The sequence below is a fragment of the Sus scrofa genome, chromosome 13 (assembly GCF_054392235.1).
Source record: "Sus scrofa isolate SSC_HxYL_T2T_F1_AM1 chromosome 13, Sscrofa_HxYL_maternal_Yorkshire_Landrace_v2.0, whole genome shotgun sequence".
In the NCBI taxonomy this organism is placed as follows: Eukaryota; Metazoa; Chordata; class Mammalia; order Artiodactyla; family Suidae; genus Sus; species Sus scrofa.
The window spans coordinates 23793263-23811388 of NC_139395.1; the positions used below are offsets into that span (position 1 = coordinate 23793263).

An 18126-nucleotide genomic window follows, 5' to 3' on the forward strand; every position below is an offset into this window, starting at 1 on the left:
GATCATTCTGCCCTGATATCAGTCATTTTAAAACCCATTCTCCAAGTGATGCCCAGGAAAGCCATGCCTGAATTTTATACAGCTGTTTTACCTTTTAAGAGATGGTGTGACATCTTATTAATAAATTACACCTTGTAAATAGTACTATATATCCATAATTCCCATCAGAAACTTTTAGGACTAGATGTATTTTGGGATTCAGAAGATTTGGGATTTTATAATGATAATGAGGTATAGATATATACCTCACTATATATATAATATAACACCTCTCAGCACTTTCTAGGGGCAGTGACTCATAATTAACACAGTATTATTTCTGCATCAAATATGTGAATATCTATACTAATTGGAATAAATAGAGATTTTTGAATAGTCCTTGGATCAATTCAAGAAATGGTTTTCCCCTAAATGAGTTTTGGTAATAAAGATGAAAAATTCTCTGGCTTCACGGATTTGTAAATTTTGGAACTGTAGATAAATGATTATGGGCCTGAACTCCATAGCCCTTTTTCCAAGTTAGAAATCCGAGAGTCATTATTTAATACCTTCTTACTCTCTTCTCACTATATGCAACACAATGGGTGAGTTCCATGTTCTAATTATCTTTCAATTTATTCTCTACTGTCACTGCTTTATTTTAGACACAGTTATGATTATTTCCTAATAGGTATCTCCGACTCTGCCCAATTCAACTGGAATTTTATAGCAGTAATTGCAAACATGACCACCTGAAACTCAACTAGAAATATTGCCTCTCCATTTAAAACCATCAATGGAACCCGTCTCCTATAGGTAAAAGTATTTGATCATCTGGATCTCTCATTTTCTAGATTTTTAAAAATATTTTTAAGTATATATACTATTCCCAAGTCACAGTGATCTTAGAATTTTCCATATACAGTTGTTATTCGTATTTCTGGGTCTTCACATATGTATGTGCCTTTGTAAGGAATTCCATTTCACCTCTCAATCACAAAAAAGCTTACAGACTCATTCAGTGTTAAATCCCTGAATTCCTTAACCATCTCTTTCCCATCACAACTACCACCATCATTTTCACTAAATACAATATCTACTACATTTCTATAGAAACTCAGAAGTTGGTTGTTTTTTGTTTTTGTTTTTGTCTCTTTGCCTTTTCTAGGGCTGCTCCCGTGGCATATGGAGGTTCCCAGGCTAGGGGTTGAATCAGAGCTGTAGCAGCCGGCCTACACCAGAGCCACAGCAATGCGGAATCTGAGCTACGTCTGCAACCTACACCACAGCTCACGGCAATGCCGGATCCTTAACCCACTGAGCAAGGCCAGGGATCGAACCTGCAACCTCATGGTTCCTAGTCAGATTCATTAACCACTGTGCCACGACAGGAACTCCCAGAATTTAATTTTTAATAATTTTTGGTTTCAACTACTGTAAGTATGATTTATATTCCATAAAAAACATTACTTGAAAATTCACTGTTTTCCATTTGCCTTAGGGAAAAATCTCCTTCTCACATAGTAAATTTCCATATGAGAACAGAAAACAATTTCTAGAGAATAGAAAAATTAAAGTCTCTTTTCATCTCTACATACAGTAGATTAATTTTTTTTCAGAACACTGCGGCAACATAATCAGGTCCAAAATGTTTACTCACCAGGCTTTCTTATTGGAAGCTACATGTGAATGTGTGTGTGTGTGTGTGTGTGTGTTATATAAGCATGCATACATACCCACACAGAGACACAGGCATACACACATGTACAAATATATATATATACACACACATGTATGCATTTAATGAATATGTGAGATATTATAAGGATAAACTTTTTCTTATTTTTACCTTTTTATATAAGTAGTAAAATTATTATGATAAACTTTATGTATTCATTGTCCAGCTTCAACAATTATCGATTTATAGTCAATCATATTGGATTTTATATTCCCATTCAATTCCTTATGCCAATCTCATTTATTTTGAAGCAAGTCCCAAACATCGTAACATTTCATTCATAAATACAATAATCTGAATGCATATTAAAGTTTGGTAAGTATTGCTTTGAGTGTTCCTAAGAATGAAAAATTTGACTAATTTTCATTTTCACACAGGTGATTTTGATAAATGATGGTTTAATTTCATTTTGCTTTATTTTATTGAGATATCTAATTACTTAAGGGCTTATGATAAAATAGATTTCTTTGTAGCTGTGTGTTTTTGATCTTTTTAATAAAAGAGACAACTCATTTGTTCTTTTTAACTTGTCAATAGAGACATCCTGATGGTATGCTGCTTGCATGACAGACAATAACTAAATTATGGAATATGTGCACAAAAAACTGGTGCTAAGGTTGAAAAAAGTAAATTTAATTTCAAAATAAATTAAATTCATCTTTGTATTATTGATTTAATTCATTTTATCTTCTTTATTCATCAAAACCTCTAAGATATCCATGAAAGAAATGTCTTCATGACTGAGTAAAAATGTGAATGCCCTCAAGGAAGGCACAGAGAAACCACAGATTTTCTAGGATCTTTTTAAAACTATTTATACCAAAGATTTCATTAACCACCCTCAATTCTGCTGCCCATAAAACCCACATAGTGTTCAGCAGTTGGCCCCAAATTTAAAAGGCAAAAAGTCAGGATGACAGCCAAGTGAATAAAGAAAATTTTCATCTATTTACTTAGAAAATAATCATAAAAATATAGTTATGAGGTCAGTTACATTCAAATTGAGGTCCCTCAAATGCAAAGATCATTTCTTTATCTATCTCCATAAATAAAATGATAGTAAGAAGTGGAATAGTCAGCTTCATTTTGAACTTGTTTTTTTAATGTTTTATTATATTTGATTTGCAATGTTCTGTCAATCTCTGCTGTACAGTAAAGTCACCCAGTTATACATATATCTACATTCTTTTTTTCACATTATCCTCCATCCTGTTCTATCACAAGTGATTAGATATAGTTCCCTAGGCTATACAGCAGGATCTCATTGCTTATCCACTCCAAAAGTGATAGTTTGCATCTACTAACCCCAAACTCCCAGGCCACCCCACTCCCCACCCTCTTCCTTGGCAACCACAAGTCTATTTTTCATTTCCATGAGTATGGTTCTTTTCTGTAGATAGGATCATTTGTGCCATATATTAGATTCCAGCTATAAGTGATATCATATGGCACTTGTCTTTTTCTTTCTGACTTATTTCACTTAGTATGAGATTCTCTAGTTCCATCCATCCATGCAGAATATGGCATTATTTTGTTCTTTTTATGGATAAGTAGTATTCTATTGTGTATATGTACCACATCTTCTTAATCCACTCATATGTCAGTGGACATTTAGGTTCTTCCCATGTCTCGGTTATTGTGACCAGTGCTGCAATGAACATAGGGGTGCATGTATCTTTTTCAAAGAAAGTTTTGAAATCATACCTTTTAAAATCGCAACCCCAAAAATTAAATATCTAGGAATAAACCGGACCAAGGAGGTGAAAGACTTATATGCTGAGAACTATAAAACATTAATCAAGGAAATTAAAGAGGATTCAAAGAAATGGAAAGACATTCCATGCTCCAGGGTTGGAAGAATTAATACCATTTAAATGGCCATATGGAGTTCCCATCATGGCTCAGCAGTTAACGAATCTGATTAGGAACCATGAGGTTGTGGGTTCAATCCCTGGCCTTGCTCAGTGGGTTAATGATCCAGCATTGACATGAACTGTGGTAGAGGTTGCAGATGTGGCTCGGATCCTGTGTTGCTGTGGCTCTGGTGTAGGCCAGCTACTACAGCTCCGATTAGACTCCTGGACTGGAAGTCTCCATATGCCATGGGTGCGGCCCTAGAAAAGCCAAAAAAATAAAAATAAAATAAAAATAAATAAATAAATAAAAATGGCCATACTACCCAAAGCAATCTACAGAGTCAAATTACCTATCAAATTACCGATGACATTTTTCACAGAACTACAACAAATAATCCAAAAACTTATATGGAACCATGACAACCCAGAAATGCCAAAGCAATCCTGAGGAGCAAAAACCAAGCAGAAGGCATAACTCTCCCTGACTTCAGACAATATTACAAATCTACAGTAATCAAGACACTGCAGTAGTGGTACAAAAACAGAAATACAGACTATTGGGACAGAACAGAGATCCCAGAAATAAAACCAGACACCTATGGTCAATTACCTTTGACAAAGAAGGCAAGATTATAACATGGGAAAAAGACAGTCTCTTCAGCAAGGTGGTGTTGGGAAAACTGGAAAATGCATGTAAATTTATGAAACTAGAACACACTCTCACACCATGCACAAAAGTAAACTCAAAATAGCTTAAAGACTTAAACATTAAGACAACACACCATAAAACTTTTAGAAGAGAACATAGGCAAAATATTCTCTCATATCAACAATACAAATGTTTTCTTAGGTCAGTCTCCCAAGTGAATAGAAATAAAAACAAAATTAAACCAATAGGACCTAATCAAACTTAAAAACTTTTGCACAGCAAAGATAACCATTAAAAAAAAGACAAACTATGGAATGGGAGAAACAATGCAACCATCAAGGGCTTAATGTCCAAAATATATAAACAACTCAGCAATGACAACAACAAAAACAACGCAATTAAAAAATGGGCAGAAGACCTGAATAGACATTTCTCCAAAGACGACATACAAATGGCTAATAGGCACATGAAAAAGTGCTCAACATTAGTAATTTTAGAGAAATGTGAGTCAAAATTATAATGAGGTACCACTTCACACCAGTCAGAAAGGCCACCATTCGTAAGTCTAGGAGAGGGTGTAGAGAAGAGGGAACCTTCCTACACTGTTGGTAGGAATGTAAATTGGTACAACCAGTATGAAAAACAGTATGGAAGTATCTCAGAAAACTAAATATAGAACTACCATATGATTTGGCAATCCCACTCCTGGACGTGTACCTGAACTTGTTTTTTAACAGAGCTGGAACTGCATAACCAGAGACTGGCAGGGCAATGGATTAGCTGTACAGGACTTTGGGAACTCACTTACTGCTCTGAGATTTAGTATCTCCATCTAGAAAACAGGATTAACAACATGGCTATTGTAGAAACCAAATTAAAGAAGGGGTGCCAATATGCTTTTGCAAATTATAAAACTCTAAGTAAAATAATAGTTTTTATTTATTATTAAGCAAGTTAGAGTATTCAAGAATTTAGAGGATGGAATAATTGCTCTGTCTTGCTACCAAAATAAGAATAAAAGAATTTTTAAAATGAAAATGAGACAGGAGACAGGATTAATATGGTAGAATAGAAGGACTGGAGCTCAACTTCTCTCCTAAAAACAACAAAACTCACAACTAAAGATTGAGAAATCTCCACCAAAAAGGACTGGAAACCTTAAAAAAGATACCCTACTCCAGAAGAAAAAGAAGAGGCCACATCAAGAGGTAGGAGGGGGGATTTCATGATATAAACAACCCCATAGCTCCTGAGAGGGAAAGCCCACAGACTGAAAACTAACTGGTCCACAGAGACTCACCTACAGGGGTGAGAGTTCTGAGCCCCACATCAAACTCTCACATGCAAGGATCAAGGACTGGGAGAAAGAGGCCCTGGAGCATCTGGCATTGAAGGCTAGTGGGGCTTGGGCACAGGAGCTCCACGGGACTGGGGGAAATGGAGACCCCATTCTTCAAAGGCACACATGGAATTTCACATGTACTGGGTCCCAGGGCAAAGCAAAGTCTCCATAGGAATCTGGGTCAAACCTGACCACAGTTCTTGGAGGACATCATGGGAAAACAGGGGTGAATGTGGTTTGCTGTGAGGGAGGGACACTGAAGGCAAAGCTCTCGGGAATATTCAGCAGCCTTGCCTTTCTGTGGAGGTGGCCATTTTGGGAAAATCTGGGCCCACCCATCAGTCAGTGCTGAGAAGCCCCAGGGCAAACAACAATCCAGGTGGGATCACAGCCCCACCCCTCAGTAAACAGGCTGCTTAAAGACTCCCAGGCACCCAGCTGCCTCTAATCCCATCCAGAGACTAAGCCCCACCCACCAGAGAGACTAGAATGGCTCCACCTACCAGTGGGCAGGCATCTGCCCCTCCCATCAGGAGGCCTACAGCAAGCCCCCCATACTGACTTCCGCCACAGGGGGGCAAACACCAGAAGCAAGAGAGGCTACAACTCTAGTAGTATCTGTAAAAAGGTCACCACACCAAAAACCTATAAAAATGAAAAGACAGAGAACTATTACTCAGATGAGGGAGAAAGGAAAAACCCCAGAAAATCAGCTAAGTGATGAAGAGATTCTCAGCCTCCAGGAAAAAGACTTTAGATTGTTGATGCTGAAGAGGATGCAAGACATTGGAAATCAACTGGAGGCAAAGATGGATAACTTACAGGAAACACTGACCAAAGAGATACAAGGTATAAAACTTAAACAAGAAGAGATGCAAAATACAATAACTGAAATAAAAAACTCACTAGAAGCAGCTTACAGAAGAATAGAGAAGGCAGAAGAACGAAGAAGCAAGATGGAAGACAGATGAGCAAAAATTACGGATGCGGAAAAGAAAAGAGAAAAAAGATTGAAAACAAATGAAGAGGGTCTCAGAGGACTCTGGGACAATGTGAAACGCACCAACATCCATATTATAGGGGTGCCAGAAGGAGAAGAGAGAGAGAAGGGGACAGAAAAAATATTCCAAGAGATAATAGCCGAAAACTTCCCTAACATGGGAAGGGAATCACTCACTCAAATCCAGGAAGCACAACGAGTACCATATAAAATAAACCCAAGGAGGAACACCCCAAGACACATATTAATCCAACTGACCAAAATTCAAGACAAAGAGAAAATCCTGAAAGCAGCTAGGGAAAAGAAACAAATAACATACAAGGGAACCCCAAAAAGGTTATTGGCAGATTTTTCAGCAGAAACTCTGCAGGCCAGAAGGGAGTGGCATGATATACTTAAGGTGATGAAAGGAAGACACCTCCAACCAAGATTAACCATTTAGGTTTGAAGGAGAAATCAAAAGCTTCACAGATAAGCAAAAGCTGAGAGAATTCAGCAATACTAAACCAGCCTTACAACAAATACTAAAGGAACTTCTCTAGGCAGAAAAGAAAACACAGCAACAGGAAACAAAAATGCCGCAAGTGACAAGGCTCACCAGTAAAGGTATATATACAGTAAAGATATGAAATCATCCATACACAATTATACCACCAAAATCAGAAATCATGAGAAGAGGTGGGTACAAATGCAGGACACTGGAGATGCACTTGCAACTAAGAGAACAACAACTTAAAACAATCTCATATACATATAGACTCTTATATCAAAACTTCAGAATAACCGCAAACCAAAATTCTACAGTTGACACACAAACAAGGAATCTCTGGAGAAGAAATATATCTCATAGTAAATAAGTGCATAATCCACCATGAAGGGGGTCATTTGACATCATTCTTGGAATGCTGAAGTCTCCTTAGATCTGATTCTGATTTCCTCTCCATCAAGGCATTTATGATAACTATAATTAAATAATGCAACTGTACAAGTAAATAATACAGTTCTACAATTGTATTATTAATAACCATTTCTCTCCATGGTACAATGTAAGGTCTATAATGTCTTGTTTATCACATCACCTAGAATGGTGTAATGCCTCTAGTGAAGAATCAATAAGATGTAACAAATTGTGAGGACATATTTATATAGTTACACTGTTTTTTAACCAATTTATGCATTTTATATTTTACTTATTTTCAGAGGGTATATTAATTTATTATCCTTACCAGTTAAGTTATTCTTTTTATTATGCAGACCCCAGACCAGTTGGAATCAAAAGGTTGATGACTGGGATTCCTGAAATATTACCTGGTTACCATCAACAAACCAAAGAGTTATGCATCATATGATCACACACCCTGTGACCCTCTCCCTTGCATTGTCTTTAAAAACTTCCTTCAAAGCCTTTGGGGAGTTTGAATCTTTTGAGCTTGAGCTGCCCATTATCCTTGCTTGGCCTCACAATAAACACTGTTCTTTGCTTCACCATAATCTGGTGTCAGTAGGCTGACTTTGCTGAGCACCCAGCAAGTGGACATAAGTTTGGCTGGGTAACACAGATATGCCATGATTTTTATTTTATTAAAAGGTATCAAGAGTTTTGTTTCACTGATCTATAATTTCTAGTATAATGTAATTTAAAATTTTAAATATGAGATTTATAATAATTATTTATTAATATTAGTCTATTTTTTCAGTTTTCTGGTTTCTCCTTAGTCCTCCTTCAATTTTTAGAAGCAAATAATTAGCTTTAATTATAAATGTTCAGCAGATAAGGCAGCTGATGAGAAATTTAACATATTGTGGTTTTCTCCTTCATATTTTCTACATCTGGATTGTTTGCTCTGGAAATAATTGGCAATATTCATAGGTGTAGTTATGGCTTTTGGTAAACTATGAGCTACTAGATAGAGTGTTTAAGAATGAAGCAACCTAAATATCTACCTACAGAGGAATGGATAAAGAAGATGTGGTACATACATACAATGGAATATTACTTAGCCATAAAAAATGAAATAATGCCATTTGCAGCAACATAGATGGACCTAGAGATTATCATACTAAGTGAAGTAAATCAAACAAACACAATTTGCTATCACTTATATGTGGAGTCTAAAATATGATACAAATGAACTTATTTCCAAAACAGAAATATACTTACACATATGGAAAACAAACTTATAGTTACCAAGGGGAAAGTGTGGGAAGGGAAGGATTTCAGGTTTGGGATGGATGATCAACAGGGATCTGCTTTACAGCCAAGGAAAATCTACTCAATATCCTGTTATAACCTATGTGGGAATGGATGTGTGTATATGTATGGCTGAATCACTTTGATCACTTAGATCACTAAATATCTAAAAAAAAAAACATTTTATTTTAGATATTTAGTGTTTAGAATACTTAAATTTAAGTATCTTTAGTTGAAGAAAGTATTTTCCGTTTTCCCCTCAAACTCTACCTCTCTCCACTGTAGTATCTTCAAGACATTTCAAATGGTTTTGCTCCCCTTCTGACCTGAAGGCACAGAAGACAACTTAGAGTGTTAATTAAAGAAAACTTTGCAGTGACTGGCAAAGTTTGATTAAGTGATAGCAGATTTATGGAAAACAGTTGAAACACAGTGATGACTGATTTGGGAACCCAAAGAAACACCATAGCAAGAGCAAACAGATGCGGAAGGCTCTTGTAATCAAGTCATGGCAAGATCCAACCAAAGTTAAGCCATCTCGGTAACACAATCTCATGACTACTTACAGACAAGTGAAACTTGGGACAGTCTTGTCAGGAGGTTTAAGACTCACAAAGTCACTATCCCAGCCCATTTTCTAGATTGAGATACTGAGTCTCAGAGCAGTAAGTGACTTCCCAAAGGCTGCATAGCGAATCCATTGCCCTGTCAGTCTCTGGTTATGCAATTCCAGCTCTATAAAAAAAAACTTCAGTGCTCACTTCAGCAGCACATATACTAAAATTGGAATGATACAGAGAAGATTAGCATGGCCCTCTACAAGGATGACAATGCAAATTCGTGAAGCGTTCCATATTTTGAACAGAATAGAGAACACAGAAATAAACCCTGACACTTATGGTCATTTAATCCTTGACAAAGGAGGCAAGCACATAAAATGGGAAAAAGTCTATTCAGCAAGAACTGCTGGGAAACCTGGACAGCTGCATGCAAAGCAATGAAACTAGAACACACCCTCACACCATGCACAAAAGCAAACTTGAAATGGCTTAAAGACTTAAATATAAGACAAGACACCATCAAACTCCTGGAAGAGAACACAGGTAAAACATTCTCTGACATCAACCTTACGAATATTTTCTCAGGTCATTCTCCCAAAGCAACAGAAATAAAAGCAAAAATAAACCAATGGGACCTAATCAAACTGACAAGCAAAGGAAACCAAAAAGAAAACAAAAAGATAACTTACAGAATGGGAGAAGATAGTTTCAAATGATGCAACTGACAAGGGCTTCATCTCTAAAATATACCAACAACTTATACAACACAACAGCAAAAAAGCCAACCACCCAATGGAAAAATGGGAAACAGACCTGAATAGACATTTCTCCAAGGAAGATATACAGATGGCCAACAAGCACATGAAAAAATGCTCAACATCCCTGATTATTAGAGAAATGCAAATCAAAACTACCATGAGATACCACCTCACACCAGTCCAAATGGCCATCATTAATAAGTCCACAAATAACACATGCTGGAGAGGGTATGGAGAAAAGGGAACCTTCTTGCACTATTGGTGGGAATGTAAGCTGGTACAGCCACTATGGAGAACAGTATGGATATCCCTCAATAAACTATACATAGAACTACCGTATGACCCAGCAATCCCACTCTTGGGCATATATCTGGAGAAACCTTTCCTTAAAAAAGACACATGCACCCGCATGTTCATTGCAGCTCTATTCATAATAGCCAAGACATGGAAACAACCCAAATATGCATTAGCAGATGACTGGATTAGGAAGATGTGGTATATATACACAATGGAATACTACTCAGCCACAAAAAAGAATGACATAATGCCATTTGCAGCAACATGGATGGAACTAGAGACTCTCCTACTGAGTGAAATAAGTCAGAAAGAGAAATATCAATACCATATGATATCACGTATATCTGGAACCTAATATATGGCATAAATGAACCTTTCCACAGAAAAGAAAATCATGGACTTGGAGAATAGACTTGTGGTTGCCAAGGGTGAGGGAGTGGGAGGGATTGGGAGCATGTGTTTATTGGATGCAAACTATTGCTCTTGGAATGGATTTACAATGAGACCCTGCTGTGTAGCACTGAGAACTGTGTCTACATAGTTATAATGGAGCATGACAATGGGAGAAAAAATTATGTATACATGTTATGTGTAACTGGGTCCCCATGCTATACAGTGGGGAAAAAAAAAGTGTGTTGGGGGAAATAACAATAAAAAAATAAATTAAAAAAAAAAAAGTTCAGATATATGCCCAAGAGTGGAATTGCTGCATCATATGGTAGTTCTATAACAATGGATGTATATTTACAATGATAGCTAAAATTGTGTTCTGAAAGATTTTGTCACACTTTCACATCTCTAAATCTCTGACTTCATACCATAATCATGTGCTTGCTTTACTTTCCTTCTTACATTCAAAACTAATTCTGATTAAGTATGCCCATACTTGGAGAAAAAGATGACACATGTTAAATTGAATTCAGTATTACAGTATGTAGCAGACACAGACACTGTTGCTGCAGTGCCTGGATGCTTCCACACTTACTCCTTCACTGTGCACTAGCCTGATGTCCAAGGACCAGCTCGTGCATTTCTTTGCCTGAGGCTCTTTTGCACCGCAAGTCCACCCTGTACCCATGTGGCGGGCCAGAAGTGCCAGAGAAGTAAGCACCCCTCTCCAGTGGAAGCAGCTTTCAACAAATAGCCGATAGGAGCTGGTATATAAATACCCAGCCCTCACCCCCCTCAGTGTGGCTTAGGATTTAGGAGGACTGCACTGAAAGATGTGAGCTCCCGGGGTTTCCTCAGAGGCATTAAGCAACATTTGCCCACACCATGCACCTGCAGGATTATACGCCCCAAAGACTGTCTTTCCCTCCTTGTCCCTCTCTTCCATTTCTACATCAGAATTTGCTGGGTTCAACACCCAACAGAACTATTTTAAGTTCAGATCCTTGTCACAGATCTAACTGTGGGGGAGTCCCAACTAAGACAGAATAATATCAAATCTCCACACTCATCTCAAATGTAGGAAGTATTTCTTTGTGAGACTAATACGAATATGATCTTGTGAATATTTATCAAATGATCTTTGCCCATAATACTAACACATCCAGTGTGTTTAGTTTAGCTGTAATAACTTTACACATGCATCTCTTTTCAGTAGTTTATACTATACCCGAAGGAGCGCAGGAATGTTCGAGAAACCACTCCCTCCATCTTGACCTACCACAGATTCCCACTGAAATTCAAACCCTGCCAACTACCTCCAAATGCAGTTACTGTACCTTCACTGCAGGATCCAACATGAAAAGAAACTCTAAGCAGAAAAGAATATCTATCCAAAGGAAATGGAAGAGAAAAAAAGGCATCTAAGTACTGCTCATTTTGCGTCAATGATCCATTTTCCGAGTTTTATCCTATAGAAAGAAAAAAAAAACCTCAATTCCTTTTTTCAAGAGAGTTTGCTTTTACCACGGTTGGACACAAAAATTACAAGCAAGCTCTCAGCGGTGATCAAGGTGCTTAGAAGCATGAGGTCTCAGCAGGACAGACCATTGAAATCTTAGAATCATAAACAGACAGTGGAAAGGAATGCTATTGGAGAGAGCTACACAGCACAGGTAAAAAAAAGCTCAGCATAAAACAGCTGAGGATTCCCTGATCCCTAGATTATTGTTTTATGCCTCCAAAAGTTGTCTTCTAAAGCTCAGCTGTTTTGTTCTATCTACAAACACTTTTAAATTGTGAAAACAGTAACCTTGGCAACACGTAATAATTACTTTGTGTTTGCTTAGGAATTTGTGATTAAAGTGATGGAGCCGAACATGAATTGCCTTTGTTTACGATGTGTTTTGCTATGACTTTCTTTCCTAAGGCAAGCTTTCAACAGTTGCCTCCTTTGAAGTGGGGGTCATCGATTTATAGCATCCTCTCCACGTACTTGTCAGTCATATTTTTCTTTTCATCGCATTATTTACCCTCTTCCCTTGTCTTGGTTTTCCCTCTTCCTCATCATCTGTCATTTTATTATACAGCATGAGTTAGTGTCTGTTGGTTTTCCTTCCAACTAATGCAATGCTGACAAATCCAATGACCTTCACATACTCTCTACTCAATCTTCCCACATGTTTAATCATATCTCTGAGATCATTCTTCCTTGATGTATTTCTGCCTGCAAAGGCCAAGATGGACAAGTATAGGCAAGATACTTGCTATTGAGTGTGATTTAAGCATATCAGCATATTCCAGTCACTTGCTAGAAATGCAGAATATCAGGCCCCAGCTCAGACCCAATTAATCAGAACCTGCATTCAATAAGACCATAATTCCTGATACACATGTACATAAAAGTTCCAAGAGCATTACTATGGTTATATAGATGGTAGCAGATAAGAATTCACAGCTGTTTTAAATATTCATCCTAAGAGTACTCATTATTGGGTTAAGGTCAAGTGGTAGTGGAGGGATTTCAAAGAATTCACAGAGAAGAAGTGAGAAGAATTGGATTACAGGGCATTCTGGGAGATGCGAATTAAATAAAAGAGAGAGCAGGGTATTGAATCCAGAGCAGCGCTGAGTTTTCTGAGGTATATGTGGTTCCAATCACTTAGCCCAAAGAGCTGTCAGAAAATTCTAATACAACCTAGGAAAGCATCAATCACCTACGGACCCAACTCACAGAGAGGGCACAGTGGTGTCTAACTTATGGACCATTAGATTCAACCAAGATTCAGTGGACTGGATACTTTCAGAATCTCCATGGTTTTTTCTTTTCCTTCGCTCCATTTCCCTTCTTACTATCCTCACCTATCAACATGTTATTCTTTTCTTCCTTCTCAGGTTAGATCCTAAAATTACTAGTCATGTTAACCAAAACATGACTAGTTTACAATGTTCTGTTGATTTCAGGTATACAGCAGAGTGATTCATAAATATATGAATAAATACATATGCACATACATATGTGTGTATATTCTTTATCAGATTTTCCATTATAGGTTATTATAAGATATTGAATAGGGTTTCTTATGCTATAGGGTAGGTTCTTGTTTACCTATTTTCTATAGGGCAGTGTGTATATGTTAAACTCCTAATTTATTTCTCCCCCAACACCATTATCCCCTTTGGTAACCATAAGTTTGTCTTCTATGTCTGTGAGTTTGTGCGGGGAGCTCAGGAGATGCAAGGACTCAAAAAAAAAGACCTTGCCTGATGGCAGGAAAACCTGAAGGCAAGTTCCTAACCAAGGAAGGGAGCTCACCTGAACGGTACATGCCGAAGGTGGGCCTCTGGTCAGGATGAAAGCCTGCCTGCACAGTACAAGCAGAGGGCAGGCCTCAGGTTACACAGCTCCCATTTTGATGTTGATGGGGAAGAAGTGGGGCTTTCCTGGGAAAGCAATTTCCATGTTTGCACTGGAGGACATGGATTGTTTCTCGGGTGACCTAGGCTTTCCTGTTGTTTTATTTGTTATTCAGTTTTCCGCAGTCTTTCCTGATTATTTACTTATTATTCTTATTTCTCATTCCTATTTTCCTGTGGTGATTTGTGATTTAACAAAATTACAACAATAATATAATAAAAATTTCATCCTGAAGGACTTTCCCCTTTTTAAATCCAACTTAGTTAAAACATGGTGTTTATCTATTAATTAGTTATACAGTAAACTTTAGAGTTAGGATTTTAATAAGGTTCATAGAAGTTAGACATATATTATTCTTGATCAAAAGACACCTAGCTATGTGTTATAGAAGCTTTAAAGTGATAGCTAGTTATATTTAAAGATAAGCACCAGTCTAAAAACAAGCTTCGTGAATGCCAAATTCTTGTGTCCGTGACCTCTTCAACTTGTGGAGACTGGCTGGCCATGGGATGATTTGCACTGAGTCTCCTCCTCTCCACATGATGTATTGCACCTAATTGCCCTTAAATTGTACTCACTAAATTTAGTTAAAACAAAGATCTTAAAACATAATGTATAGCTGCTGCACCATGGAAAAGTTAACCTATGTATTTTTAACATTATGATGTAATCTGTAGTTAAAAACTGTCTATATAATCAACCACTTATGACAATAAAATTTGAGCAGTCCAGCGCCCTGAAAGAAGGGACAAAGAGGCTGTCTCCATTGCAAAAGTCGACATCCATCCCTCTCCTTTGGAAAAAGTGTACACTCTCTGGCCGCTGGAGCTGGCCTCTGGCAAGTTTGTTTCTGTTTTGTAAATTGGTTCATTTGTGCCATATATTAGATCCACATATAAGTGATATCATATGGTATTTATCTTTCTCTTTCTGACTTACTTCACTTAGTATGATAATCTCTGGTTCCATCCGTGTTGCTGGAAATGGCATTATTTCATTCTTTTCAATGGCTGAGTAATATTCCATTGTATGTATGTACCACATTTCTTTATACATTCCTCTCTCAATAAACGTGTAGGTTGCTTCCATTTCTTAGCTACTGTAAATACTACTGCAATGAACTTTGGGGTGCATGTATCTTTTCAAGTTTTCTCTGGATATATGTGCAGGAGTAGGATTGCTGGATCATATGGTAGCTATATTTTTAGTTTTTTGAGGAACCTCTATACTGTTTTCCATGGTCGCTGTACCAATTTACACTCCCAACAACAGAGTAGGAGGGTACCTTTTTCTCCGCATTATCTCCAGCACTTATTTTTTGCATACTTCTTAAGGATGGCCATTCTGAGTGGTGTGAGGTGGTACCCATTTTAGTTTTTGACTTGCATTTCTCTAATAATTAGTGAAATGTTGAGCATCTTTTCATGTGCCTGTTGGCCATCAGTATGCCTTCTTTGGAAAAACGTCTGTATAGATCTTCTGCCCATTTTTTGATTGGATTTTTTTATATTAAGCTTTATGAGTTGTCTGCATATTTTAGAAATTAATCCCTTAGCAGCAGCATAGTTTGCAAGTAGTTCCTCTCACTCCATAGGTTAGCTTTTTGCTCTGTTTATGGTTTCCTTTGCTGGGCAAAAGCTTTTCAGGTTTTCCTTTTCCCTTACTCCACTTCCTTTCTTATTATCCTCACAAATCAACTTCCTGGACTTTTCTTCTCTCTGAATTGAAGTCCCAAAATTACTGTTCCAATTGATGCTTCCTGTGGCACACGGAAACTTCACTTTCTTGACATCATATCCTAATCACTGTACAATTCCCAAATACAAGAGCATCTGTGACAGTCACTCCCCGCCACTTCCCAAATGTTGAAAAATCAAGTAAGAAATGAATTGATTATACTAAGAAGGCACCAGCTGATTCCATGTGCTGTTTTACTAAAATGGTATTATTCCTTTCCTCAGATTCCCAACCTGAACACTACTTTTCTCATTCTAGGAGAATGGCTCTCCTTTCTCAAAAAACAAACACACAAACTAGGCCACTGGTGTACATTCCACATCTCTCTGCCACAATTCCTGACAGAGTCTTTACATCCTGAAAATTTAGCTAGATGCCTTTATCTTTTTCAGTCTGGTTAAATAAACTTTTTTTTTTTCAGTTTTTTTGGATTTTTTGCTTTCTTAATTCTTAGAGTAAATTTCCCACTTGTATTCTCACTATATGGTCTTTTTCCCCTTATAACCCATGGTCCTTGGAGAATTTTTTATCTGTTAATTCATCTACCTATATAACCTTAATAAATGTTTTAATTTTCTTCATTCTCTGGGAATATTTAAAATAAATTATTTTCTTTTTAGTATTATCTATTCAGTTTCCCTATTGAGTCCTTTTATCTACTTATAAACACCCTCAGATTTATGCTATCTCAACAATAACAGAAAAAGGCAAGAACCTTGCATGTGTTTGTCTCTTATGGCCTATATCTGTTCTGCTTTGTTGTTGTTGTTGTTGTTTTTCCCTTTCCTAGGGCCCCACCCATGGTATATGGGGGTTCCCAGGCAAAGGGTCCAACTGGAGCTGCAGCCAAGGCCTATGACAGAGCCACAGCAACTTGGAATCTGAGCCACATCTGCAACCTACATGAGAGCTGACGGCAATGCTGGATCTTCTTTTTTTTTTTTTTTTTTTTTTTTTTGCTTTTTTAGTTGTATAATGATCACAACAATCTAATTTCACAGGATTTCCATCCCACAGCCCAAGCACATCCTCCCACCCCCCAAACTGTCTCTTCCAGAGACCATAAGTTTTTCAATGTCTGTGAGTCAGCATCTGTTCTGCAAAGAAGTTCAGTCTGTCCTTTTTCCAGATTCCACATGTCAGTGAAAGCAGTAGATGTTGATGTTGGTGTCTCATTGTATGGATGACTTTACTTGGCATGATAATTTCTAGGTCCATCCATGTTGCTAAAAATGCTGGTATTTCATTCTTTTTAATGGCTGAGTAATATTCCATTGTGTATCTGTACCACATCTTCTTGAGCCACTCCTCTGTAGATGGACATTTAGGTTGTTTCCATGTCTTGGCTATTGAAAAAAGTGCTGCAATGAACATCAGAGTCCATGTGTCTTTGCAAGTCGTGGTCTTCTCTGGGTAGATGCCCAGGAGTGGGATTGCTGGTGATCAAATCGTACTTCTATGTTTAGTTTTCTGAGGAATCTCCATACTGCTTTCCACAGTGATTGCACCAATTTAAAATCCCACCAACAGTGTACTAGGGTTCCTTTTTCTCCACACCCTCTCCAGCACTTACTGTTTGTGGACTTTTTGATGATGCCATTCTGGCTGGTGTAAGGTGGTACCTCATCGTGGTTTTGATTTGCATTTCTCTAATAATGAGTGATGTTGAACATCTTTTCATGTGTTTTTTGGCCATCTGTATGTCTTCTTTGGAGAACTGTTTAGATCTTCTGCCCATTTTTTGATAGGCTTGTTTGTTTGTTTGGTATGGAGCTGCAGAAGGTGTTTATAAATTTTGGAGATTAATCCCTTGTCAGTTGAATCACGTGCAAAGATTTTCTCCCATTCTGTGGGTTGTCCTTTCATTTTGTTTAGGGTTTCCTTTACTGTGCAGAAACTTTTCAGTTTGATTAGGTCCCATTTGTTTATTTTTCTTTTTATTGTCAATATTCTAAGAGGTGGATCAGAGAAGATGTTGCTGTTATTTATGTCAGAGTGTTTGGCCTATGTTTTCCTCTAAGAGTTTTATAGTGTCTGGTCTTATATCTAGGTCTTTCATCCACTTGGAGTTTCTTTTTTTATATGGTGTTAGGGAATGTTCTAATTTCCTTCTTTTCCATGTGGCTGTCCAGTTTTCCCAGCCATTGTCTATTCTTGCCTCCTTTGTCATAGACTAGTTGGCTGTAGGTGCATGGGTTTAATTCTGGGCTTTCT

General features: G+C 37.5%; 1 protein-coding gene and 1 non-coding gene across 3 annotated transcripts in view; one reads left to right on the forward strand and one right to left on the reverse strand.

Annotated features, from left to right (window-relative positions):
* The window catches only part of ZNF385D (zinc finger protein 385D), a 978174-nt gene that overhangs the window by 798251 nt on the left and 161797 nt on the right, over nucleotides 1-18126 (reverse strand). The gene's annotated exons all lie outside the window — the stretch shown is intronic.
* LOC146397209 (U6 spliceosomal RNA) lies at nucleotides 9509-9615 on the forward strand. Its single transcript, XR_014825436.1, has one exon. It is a non-coding gene; the product is annotated as a U6 spliceosomal RNA (small nuclear RNA).